Consider the following 10,001-nt stretch of genomic DNA (forward strand, 5'->3'; position numbering starts at 1 on the left):
CGGCCAGCGTCAGTGGTGGCGACGATGAGGACGGCTTTGGGGCGACGGCGACTCCGACAGCGTGCCGGCGTCGGGGCAGGGGCGGCGGCGGCGGGAAGATCGATCGAATGGGAAAGATTGGGGCCGAAAACGGGCGCGGGGATTTATATGGAGGGACCTTTAGTCCCGGTTGGAGCTACGAATGGGGACTAAAGAGTCTTTAGTTCCGGTTGGTAGTTGATGACCCACAAGTACAGGGATCAATCGTAGCCCATTCGATAAGTAAGAGTGTTGAACCCAACGAGGAGCAGAAGGCTCTGATAAACGGTTTTCAGCAAGGTAATAACTGCAAGCACTGAAAGTAGCGGTAACAAGTGATGGTGTACTGAGGTGAAACGTAGCAGGTGAAAAGTAACAAGTAACAAGTAATAGCAACGGTGCAGCAAAGTGGCCCACTCCCATTTGTAGCAAGGGACAAGCCTGAAAAAAGTCTTATAGGAAGTAAAGCGCTCCCGAGGACACATGGGAAATCTGTCAAGCTAATTGTCATCACGTTCACATGGTACGCGTTCGTTACTTTGATAGTTTGATATGTGGATGGACCGACACTTGGGTACTGCCCTTACTTGGACAAGCATCCCACTTATGATTAACCCCTCTCGCAAGCATCCGCAACTACAAAAGAAGAACTAAGACAACGCCTAGCCATAGCATTAAACTAGTGGATCCAAATCAACCCCTTACGATGCAACACATAGACAGGGGTTTAAGCTTCTGTCACTCTAGCAACCCATCATCTACTTACTACTCCCCAATGCCTTCCTCTAGGCCCAAATATGGTGAAGTGTTATGTAGTCGACGTTCACATAACACCACTAGAGGAAAAGACAACATACAACATATCAAATACCGAACGAATAGCAAATTCACATGACTATTAATAGCAAGACTTATCCCATGTCCTCGGGAACAAAAGTAACTACTCACAAAGCATGGATATATTCATGACTAGAGAAGTAATGAATATCATAATGGATCTGAACATATAATCTTCCATCAAGTAAACCAACTAGCATCAACTACAAAGAGTACTCAACACTACTAGCAACCTTACGGGTACCAATCGGCGTCGCGAGACGGCGATTGGTTACAAGAGATAGACTAGGGTTTGGATAGGAGATGGTGCTGATGAAGATGTTGATGGAGATGACTCCCCTCCGACGAGAGGAGTGTTGGTGATGACGATGGCGACAATTTCCCCCTCCGGGAGGGAAGTTTCCCCGGCAGGATCGTCCTGCCGGAGCTCTAGATTGGTTCTGCTCAAGTTCCGCCTCGTGGCGGCGGCGCCTCCTCGAAAAATCTCTGCCCTGAATTTTTTTCCGGATGAAACCCTTCATATAGCAGAAGAGGGGGGGGGGCAGTGGGCCACCAGGGTGCCCACAAGCCCTGTAGCCGCGGCCAGGGGGGCAGGCCACAGCTACCAGGTTTGTGGGCCCCTGGCAGCTCCCCTCTGGCACTTCTTTCGCCCAGTATTTTTTATATATTCCCAAAAAATTCCACATTGATTTTCAGGGCATTTGGAGTTGCGCAGAATAGAGGACTCAGACTTGCTCCTTTTCTAGTCGAGAATTCCAGCTGCCGGTATTCTCCCTCTTCAAATAAATCTTGCAAAATAAGAGAGAAAAGGCATAAGTATGGCAGCAAAGTATAATAACAGTCCATAAAGCGATAAATATCAACATGAAAGCATGATGCAAAATGGACGTATCAACTCCCCCAAGCTTAGACCTCGCTTGTCCTCAAGCGAAAACCAAGATCCATAAACATGTCCACATGTTTAGGGATGAAGGTGTCGATAAAACATAATACGGACATGAGGGCATCATGAGCACACATAGAACAGGAATACATCATAAATATTCTTATGGGAAAGTAACAATTCCTTCACAAAGCAAAGTATGAAACAAAAACCTTACCGAGAAGTAGCCAACAACAGTCCATAGTCATTGAAGCAATTGCAATTTATCATAACAACAGAAAGAGTCAAATAAGAGCTTGTAAAGCAAATCCACATACTCAATCATCTCTTTTGTTTTCCGCAATTGTTATAACTCACGTGGTACTCATGGTATCAAAGTTTCAGTTGGACAGAGAGAAAGATAGGGGCTTATAATTTTGCCTCCCAACCATTTACCTCAAGGGTAAAGTCAACAATAATAAAGCATAAGTACTCATCTCCAAGTTGATATATGAATATAGATATTTCCCTAGCATATGACGTTCACCAAGATGAAGACGGAATAGGGAATTGGTGTTGATCACCATGACTTTCACAAGGACCAAAGTAAAGGTACAAGATAGGCCCTTCGCAAAGGGAAGCAGAGGTCATAATGCGCTTTTAAGGTTTGGATATACGACCTCTTAGTGTAAAGGAACGTCACTTTATATTGCCCCCAGTGATAAAGAACTTTATTATGCAGTCTGTCGCTTTTATGTCTTCCTCATCACAGGTTCGTACAAAGCTTATTTTCCACACACTAATAAATCATACATACTTTAGATAGCAACTTTTTATTGCTTGCACCGATGACAACTTACTTGAAAGATCTTACGCAATCCATAGGTAGATATGGTGGACTCTCATGGCAAAACTGGGTTGAAGGTTTATGGATGCACAAGTAGTATTTCTACTTAGTACGGGAAGTTTTGGCTAATATGAGGTGGAAGAAATCGTCACATGCTAAGGGATCTCTAGACATATAACATTGTTTGGAACCGAGCAAACACAATTTATTATGTTGTCTTGCTTGTGCAACATCTACTTCTAAGCATGTAATAGTTTGGTGAGTGCTCACAATTATAGAAAGTGTCTAAGATGATATATTTATACGTGAACCTCTCTTTCCTTATTACTTATTATTAATTGCAACAATGACTGGGGTCTATGTTGGTTTATTCTCAACAAGTTTCAATCATCATACTTGTTATATGTGAAGCTATCACTTTCCATAAGATCATCTCATGATCTTTCATGCTATCGTTCTTTTCATACTTTTGATCACGGCACAAAACAAAGCCCTTGACTAAGATACTCTTTATTATATAGCTCGCAAGCTCGAATACATCGGGGGAGACACAAGGCAAAAGACTCAAACTAAACACTAAAGACTTAACCCATTAAGAGAAGAAAGTAAAAACTGAAAAAGAAAGAACTAAAACAAAGGTAAAAGCAAAAGATATAAAGGTGATACGATACCAGGGCAACTCCCCCAAGCTTGGCACAAGCCAAGGGATTTGCCCATACCAATGCTTAGTTGTCTTCCTTTGGTGGTGATGGTGGTGGAGTCTTTGCAGAGGTCTTGAGCTTGTTTAATTTCCAATGGAGCATGAAATTCTGCTCCCTCAGATCGTCGTTTTCTTCTTCAAGCTTCAACACCCTTTGGCATAATTCCTGCTTACTCTCCTGCACGAAACGAGAAGGGATAAACAAAGTCTTATGTTTCTTCCTGGTGTTGGGGAGGCTTGACTTCTTGAACTCCACATGGGTGTTTGCAGGTTGAGGTAGAGGAGCCTCCTCCTCGTAAGAGCTTGTTTGCTCCTTCCCCTTTGGTTCATGGTCCTCTTCCTCATCTGTGGTCCAACCATAAGGCTCCAAGTCCCCATTAATACTGGAGTTAGCACGGTCATCGGCCACATAGATCTCTTCTTCTGAATCTTGAGAAGACATCTTGACCTAAATATACGGCAGACAACAGGCTCGAAACGAAAACAGAGGAAAACTGCGCGATACGGAGATCAAAACCCTCGGGCATATATATATAAGGATTTTTCTGGACCAGAAGGAGTGCTCCGCAAGAAAACGGAGTCCGGGAGGCACACGAGGTGCCCACAAGCCCTGTAGCCGCGGCCAGGGGGAGGCCGCGGCTACCAAGCTTGTGGCCGCCTCGTGCGCTCTCCTGACTGCTTTTCATTTTTCTATTTTTCCAAAAATTTCAAAACGGAGAAAATTTCCTACTGGAATAGTTTTGGAGTCCAATTACTTACCGAAACACATACCTCTTCGTTTTCAGAGTCTAAAACAGGCTGATAAACATCCCTTATATACTCCTCTGGAGTTTTGATATTGATGATATTGCTCTCAACATTTATGGGAATACCAGAGATATAATGCTTGATTCTTTGCCCATTTACCACTCTCGGAAAATTACCTTCCGTGTTGTTGATTTTGATGGCACCGGAACAATATACTTCCTCGACAACGTAGGGACCTTCCCATTTAGAGAGAAGCTTGCGTGCGAAGAATCTTAAGCGAGAATTGTATAGCAGGACATAATCACCTACATTGAACTCACGTTTTTGTATTCTTTTATCGTGCCATCTCTTAACCTTTTCCTTGAACAACTTGGCATTCTCATATGTCTGGGCCCTCCATTCATCTAATGAGCTGATATCAAACAACCGCTTCTCACCGGCAAGTTTGAAATCGAAGTTGAGCTCTTTGATTGCCCAATAAGCTTTGTGTTCTAGAGAGAAAAGGCATAAGTATGGCACCAAAGTATAATAACGGTCCATAAAGCAATAAATATCAACATGAAAGTATGATGCAAAATGGACGTATTAGTGGCTCCAACCGGGAATAAATGTGAGGCGCCTCGCCCATTGTCAGGCACCTTTAGTCCGAGGTGAAGCCACCAACTAGGACTAAAGGTCTATTTTCGGCGACCCAAATTCTGTGCGGGAAGGGACCTTTAGTCCCTGTTGGTGGCTCGAGCCGGGACTAAAGGTCTAATTTCTCTTTTTTATTGTTTTGTTTTTGTAAACATGACAGTTTCTGTTTTTAAATTAGGAGTAATTGTTACACTGATTATAGTTTTTGAATGATCCTTTTTGGTTTAGGTAAAAAAACTACATTAGGTAAAAAAACTACAAATTTTTTGTTAGTGCTAGTAATTTTTAAATTTATGTAGTTTAAATTTGATTTTTTTAATTTGTGTGAATCACTATTTTGTGAATAATTTTACATTAAAAAAGATTTCTTTAGTCATTCTTTTTTCTGATGTTTAATATTAGTGTTTTTATCATTATATTAAATTTGGTAATTTTTAGGTCATTAAAAAATGAAATGCCTTTGTAAGAGATGAGTATTCGTGTGAAACCATCATACTTCGAAAGAGATTATCCAATTTATACACGAAGTGCATCCAGTTTTTGTTGTAACGCTCCCAATTTATTAGCACATGCTATGTAGGTGAAATGATGATACCATGCCAAGTTTCAGTCTTTTCAGAGTTTATTTGTAGTGTTTTTCAATTTCAGGGTCATTTTGCTCAAAAAAATTATTAAATGCATGCAAAATAGCAAATGAGGTGAGAAAGGGTTGAAAATTGATGAAGTACTTTTGAATGATGCATATTGAGCGCAAAAAAGTTTGGAGTTTAAATAAGTTTAAAAAATGAAATGCCTTCGTAAGAGACGAGTATTCATGCGGAACCGTGATACTTTGAAAGAGATTGTCCATTTTGTACAAGAAGTGCATCCAGTTTTTACTCTAACATTCCCAACTTTTTTAGCACATGCTATGTGGGTGAAATATTGATAGCATGCCAAGTTTCAGCCTTTTCAGATTTCATTTGTAGCGCTTTTCAATTTCAGGGTCATTTAGCTCAAAAAATCATTAAATGCATGAAAATAGCAAATGAGGTAAGAAAGGGTTGAAAATTGATGAAGTGACTTTGACTCATGCATACAGAGCGCAGAAAAAGTCTGGAGTTGAAATAAGTTTTCGAAACTGAAGTGCCTTTGTAAGAGATGAGTATTCGTCCCAAACCCCGATACTTCAAAATAGATTGTAAATTTTGTACACAAAGTGCATCTAGTTTTTGCCGTAACCCTCCCAACTTTTTAGCACATGCTATGTCGGTGAAATGATGATACCATGCCAAGTTTCAGCCTTTTTGGGTTTCATTTGTAGCGCTTTTCAATTTCAGGGTCATTTAGCTCAAAAAAAATCATTAAATGCATGAAAAATAGCAAATGAGGTGAGAAAGGGTTGAAAATTGATGAAGTGGCTTTGAATCATGCATATCGAGCGCAGAAAAGGTATGGAGTTTAAAAAAGTTTAAAAAATGAAAATACTTTGTAAGAGATGAGTATTCGTTCTAAAACTCTGATACTTCGAAAGATATTGTTCATCTTGTACACAAAGTGCATTGAGTTTTTGCCGTAACCCGCCCACCTTTTAGCACATGCTATGTGGGTGAAATGATGATGCCATGCCAAGTTTTAGCCTTCTTAGACTTCATTTGTATTGCTTTTCAATTTCAGGGTCATTTAGTTCAAAACAAATCGTTAAAATGCTTGACAAATAGCAAATGTGCTGAGAAAGGGTTGAAAATTGCATATAAATCAAGTAAACTCCCACATAATTACTCCCAAACTAAAACCCACAAATTACTATAATTAAAGAGCATTCGACGAGCTAATCTAGCAATGGGAGATGAAAGGGCAAAGTTGCTAACCTTTGTGAACACTTGGATGGATGGGGTGCCTCAAATCTTGGCAAATCTAGGAAGATATTGAGGATGAACTCGAGCAAAGGAAGAGAATATAGGAAAGAAAGGAGAAAACAGAGAGCTTGGGCTCGGGTTGGACGAAGCACTATTTATAGTGATACTTTTAGTCCCTGTTGGTGATACAAACTTTAGTCCCGGTTTGTATCACCAACCGGGACTAATGGCCCTCGCAGGGGCCCCTGATACGTCCATTTTGCATCATGTTTTCTTGTTGATATTTATCGCTTCTTAGGCTATTATTTCACTTCACGGTACAATACTTATGGCTTTTCTCTCTTATTTTGCAAGGTTTACATGAAGAGGGAGAATGCCGGCAGCTGAAATTCTGGCCTGAAAGTGGAGCAAATTTGACATACCTATTTTGCGCAACTCCAAACGCCATCAAAATAAACGATGATTTTTTTCTGGATTTATAAAAAATACTGGGCCGAAGAAGTGCCACAGGAGCGCAACCAGGGGGCCACAAGCCTGGTAGGCGCGGCCACCCCCCTGGTCGCGCCTAGGGGGCTTGTGGGCTCGCTGCTGGCCCACTGGCCCCCCTCTTCTGCTATATGAAGGGTTTCGTCCGGAAAAAAAATCAAGCGGAGCTTTTTTCGTGGATTCGCCGCCGCCACGAGGTAGAACTTGAGCAGAACCAATCTAGAGCTCCGGCAGGACGATCCTGCCAGGGAAACTTCCCTCCCGGAGGGGAAAATCGTCGCCATCGTCATCACCAACACTCCTCTCATCGGAGGGGACTCATCACCATCAACATCTTCATCAACACCATCTCATCTCCAAACCCTAGTTCATCACTTGTAACCAATCGCCGTCTCGCGACTCCGATTGGTACTTGTAAGGATGCTAGTAGTGTTGATTACTCTTTGTAGTTGATGCTAGTTGGATTACTTGGTGGAAGAGTTTATGTTCACATCCTTGATGCTACTCATTACCTCTCTGGTCATGAATATGATTATGCTTTGTGAGTAGTTACTTTTGTTCTTGAGGACATGGGATAAGTCATGCTATAAGTAGTCATGTGAATTTGGTATTCGTTCGATATTTTGATGTGTTGTATGTTGTTTTTCCTCTAGTGGTGTTATGTGAACGTCGACTACATAACACTTCACCATTATTTGGGCCTAGAGGAAGGCATTGGTAAGTAGTAAGTAGATGATGGGTTGCTAGAGTGACAGAAGCTTAAACCCTAGTTTATGTGTTGCTTCATAAGGGGCTGATTTGGATCCACTAGTTTAATGCTATGGTTAGACTTTGTCTTAATTCTTCTTTCATAGTTGCGGATGCTTGAGAGAGGGGTTAATCATAAGTGGGATGCTTGTCCAAGTAAGGGCAGTACCCAAGAGCCGGTCCACCCAAATATCAAACTATCAAAGTAACGAACGCGAATCATATGAACATGATGAAAACTAGCATGACAGAAATTCCCGTGTGTCCTCGGGAGCGTTTTTCCTCCTATAAGACTTTTTCCAGGCTTGTCCCTTGCTACAAAAGGGATTGGGCCACTTTGCTGCACCGTTGCTACTTTTGTTACTTGTTGCTTACTATGAATCATCTCACCACACAATCACTTGTTACCGATAATTTCAGTGCTTGCAGATTTTACCTTGCTGAAAACCACTTGTGAGATCCTTCTGCTCCTCGTTGGGTTCGACACTCATACTTATCGAAAGGACTACGATTGATCCCCTATACTTGTGGGTCATCAAGACTCTTTTCTGGCGCCGTTGCCGGGGAGTGAAGCGCCTTTGGTAAGTGGAACTTGGTAAGGAAACATTCATACAGTGTGCTGAAATTTATTGTCACTTGTCACTATGGAAACTAATCCTTTGAGGGGCTTGTTCGGGGTATCTTCACCTCGAACGGAAGAAAAAAGAGTTTCTCCTCAACCTGCGGCACCTGCTGAAAATATTTGCTTTGAACTTCCTTCGGGTATGCTTGAGAAACTGCTTGTCGTGGTAACGATTCCGACAATAGAAAGGGGGTAGGATAACGGAGCACGATCTATCAAGATGCACATGGGTGACACGGTGGTTTTAGCGAGTTCGGGCCTCTCACAGTGGAGATAACAACCCTACGTCTCGTGGTGCTCCGGAGAGGCTTTGTTTTATCTGTCATTGACATGAGTTACATGGTGTAGAGAGAGAGCCAGAGCTCGAGGGAAAGAATGAGACCGCCAAGGGAGAAGAAAAACTCGCCCCTAGTTATGTGGAGGGGGTGGCTTATATAGAGTGCGCCACCTCCTCACCTCCTATGTTACAAGATGGGGCATTGATGCCATAATGTCAGCCCACTACAGATGTCTTGCCGACCGTTGGTATTTGCATGACCGAGTGAGTCATACAGCCGAGTGGTTGACTGTCATCCGAGTGGATGGAATGTACTTGTCTGAGTGGATCCGTACCGAGTGGATTAGATGTTGTCACGATCGAGTAGGAATTTTCCTTGTAGTCCTTAAACTAATAATGAGGTGCCCTTGGGTAGGACGTATTGGTAAGACCTATGACCCTACCCTAGGGCTATATCCCCGTCATTAGCCCCCGAATGGATCAGGGTCCGAGTGGTGAAGGTGTCGATGTAAATCTTGTAGCAGCAGACCGAACTTGAACGTGCTTCAGGGCCTTGCAAAATTATGCGTTGATTGAAGTCTTCATCATTCGCCCTGATCGATTCCGCTGAGTAGTACGTCCGAGTGAACTTAAGAATTGAAGTAGATCCGAGTGACCAACAGGATCTTGAGACTCTGACTGACTGCTGGTAGTCGATTGGAATCTATTGAATCTGTTGAACTTGGATGTTGTTGGTGGACCTGACCAAGCAGAATGTTTCCTTTTTGTATTTCTCTTCCTGTGGGGGCACGCTCAGTGCACCCACTGGGTGTAGTCCCTGAGCCTCTGTCGGACTAGATGAGTCTGGCAGAGGGTTTAAGACTTCCAGTGCTTGTCATGTTGAATGTTTGTTGAATCTGCATTATATGATTTCTGGATCAAAGTCAAGTCTTCGAGTGTATTTTTTAACTTAGGCGATACGGGGTCGCAGCTAAGTTCCCGAGTGTGGAGCGTGTATGTACTCGGAGTAGTTTTAACTTAGGCGATACAGAGTCGCAGCTAAGCCTCCGCGTGTGGAGCATGTCCGCACTCAGAATTGTTTTTAACTTAGGCGATACGGAGTCGCAGCTAAGCCCCCGAGTGTGGAGCATGTCCACACTGGGAGTTGTTTTTAACTTAGGCGATACGGAGTCGCAGCTAAGTCCCCAAGTGTGGAGCGTGTCCGCACTCGGAGTTGTTTTTAATTTAGGCGATACGGAGTCGCAGCTAAGTCCCCGAGTGTGGAGCATGTCCGCACTCGGAGTTGTTTTTAACTTAGGCGATACAGAGTCGCAGCTAAGCCCCAGAGTGTGGAGCATTTCTGCACTCGGAGTTGTTTTTAACTTAGGCAATACGGAGTCGCAGC

The sequence above is a fragment of the Hordeum vulgare genome, chromosome 5H (genome assembly GCF_904849725.1).
Source record: "Hordeum vulgare subsp. vulgare chromosome 5H, MorexV3_pseudomolecules_assembly, whole genome shotgun sequence".
NCBI lineage: Eukaryota > Viridiplantae > Streptophyta > Magnoliopsida > Poales > Poaceae > Hordeum > Hordeum vulgare.